We start from the raw sequence: 2,575 nt of genomic DNA, 5'->3' as shown, positions 1-2,575 counted from the left end.
TTCTTTTAAAAGTTCTAGCATATAGTTGGAAATAATGTAGTTACTTATTGTCTTCAGGTGTTGAACAACGACAAGGATTTTGAAGAAATTAACAAAACTAACATTGTGCTTATACCCAAAGTACAAGCTCCAACGAATTTGGGATAGTTCAGACCTATAAGCCTTTGCAATGTAGTTTACAAGATATTATCGAAAGTTCTGGTTAATAGGTTTTTAAAGGTGCTACATTTATACATTAAAGAAATGCAAGGTGTTTTTATCCTAGGAAGACAAATTATAGATAACATTCTGATTGCTTATGAAATTCTACATTATTTAAAAAATAGAAGAGAGATGGTTCACGTTCCTTTGCACTAAAATTAGACATGAGTAAATCATATGATGAAGATGTTAGGATTTTGCAACAAATGGATAAAACTAATGATGAGGTGTGTAAAGATCATTTCTTATTCAGTGGTGTTAAATGGGATACAAGGGGTAGAATTTAAACCAATTAGAGGAATAAGGCATGGAGACCCTCTGAATCCATATTTATTTATCATTTACGCAGAGGGTTTCTCTAAATTGCTAAAGAAGGATAAAAGAAAAGAAAAAATTAGAGGGGCTAGAGTGGGTAGAGGAGACTTACCAATTACCCACCTTTTCTTTGTCGACGATAGCATATTATTTGGGGATGCAACGTTGGAATGAGCAAAAATGATGAAATTAGTGGTTAATGAGTACGAAAGTATCTTTGGTCAGTAGGTGAATTTTGAAAAATCCCTAATTTATTTTAGCAGAAATGTGCAGAATGATCTCAAAGAGCAACTAGGAGGGGTGTTGGGGGTTTGAATTTCAAATAACCCAAAAAAATATCTAAGTTTACTAACAATGGTAGGGATAAGAAAAAAGGACGCGTTCATGGAGTTGAAAGAAATATTTATTCAAAAAACGAAGAGTTCGAGCATCCAGAATTTATCTATTGGTGGTAAAGAATTTTTTATTAAAACTATTTTACAAGAGCTTCCCATTTATGCTATGCAGTGTTTTAAGTTACCAATGTTGCTTTGTAGAGAGTTAGAAAGTTTGATGTATAAATTTTGGTGGCAAAATTTAAAAACTAATAAGGGTATTCATTGGAGTAGTTCGTTTACTATGTGCAGTCTAAAGGCGTTTGGGGGTTTAGGGTTTAAAGGTCTTGCATTTTTTTATACCATCTTGTTGGCTACACAGGGGTGGAGACTATTCACCCAACGTAATTTTTTATTTACACGCATAATGAAATTTAAAAATTATCCTCAAGAAAAATTTTTAAATGCAGGTTTAGGAGCTTACCCATCTTTTACCTGGCACAACATTTGGAATAGGCGTAGTTTACTGGAAAAGGGAACAGGTTAGAAAATGGGAAACGACAAGGCAACAAACATCTAGAATGATGCTTGGCTGCTCATCCCTAGCAATAGAAGAGTGACGGGTCATAATATAAACATCAACTATACCAAAGTAGTAGATCTAATTGATAAAGACTCTTTTACATAGAACTATGATGCAGTTTAGCATTTACTAGAGAGGGAACAAGCCGAGGCAGTCCTCACTATTCCGTTGGCAAGCAGGACATAATAGGACGTACTAACATGGTGAGGAGATAAGTCAGGCGAGTACATAGTCTAGAGTGGATATAAATGGCTAATTATAGAGAAGCTACAACTACTGGATAATTATAATACAGACCAAGCAAATATAAAGGCCTATTTTACAAAACTTTGGAATCTCTCGATCCCCAACAAGATAAAGATAAATTTATAGAGAATAAAAAATAATTATCTCCCAACGCTTAGGATTCTAAAGACTCGAAGACTCAAGAATGATGTTGTATACCAAATTTGTTTAGAGGAAGAGGAAACTATAAAGCATCTATTTTGAGACTTAGAGTTCACACGAAGGGTCCTTCAGAGTGTTAGGGTTGATTCCCCACAAATAAACACAAAACAAACATGGAAACAATGATTAGTTCTTTTTAGCAGTAGTAACATTCAACAATGTGCAGTCATGGCAATCTCATTTTGGGCAGTGTGGTATAATCGAAATAAATTCTACCATGAGGGGAAAAATGGAAGGGTATAAGAGGTTGTGAGATTTATAAAAGCTTATGTGTTAGAGTTAAATTAGATGCAAACCATAATAGAGATTAATATGAAGCCAAAAAAGGACGTTTGGAGACCCTCCAAGGCAGAACAGATGAAGGTTAATTTCGATGCAATATTTTTTCAGTAAGAATTGAAAGCAACAGCATGAATCATAATAAGAAATCATGAATGTCTTATGATGGGGTCGTGCACCTACCTTGTAACATTCCGAAATAAGGCTTAAACGGAACAGTGGTTGCGAAACCACAAATTCAGGGTAAAAAAAAATAAAATAAAAAATATTTTATTATTATTTTGAGGTTCATGGTATGATTACATGATTGTGTGAAAATTTCGTGATAAAATTCTATGCATAAAGTGCTTAAATTGAGGTTAGGGACTAAATCGAATAATTTGCAAAACTTGCATTCTAGAAGTTTTAGTATGAAATTATTTTGGAATATTAATTA

This window comes from Gossypium arboreum, chromosome 2 (genome assembly GCF_025698485.1).
Source record: "Gossypium arboreum isolate Shixiya-1 chromosome 2, ASM2569848v2, whole genome shotgun sequence".
Classification (NCBI taxonomy): Eukaryota; Viridiplantae; Streptophyta; class Magnoliopsida; order Malvales; family Malvaceae; genus Gossypium; species Gossypium arboreum.
Note: the sequence above shows the minus strand (reverse complement) of the source record.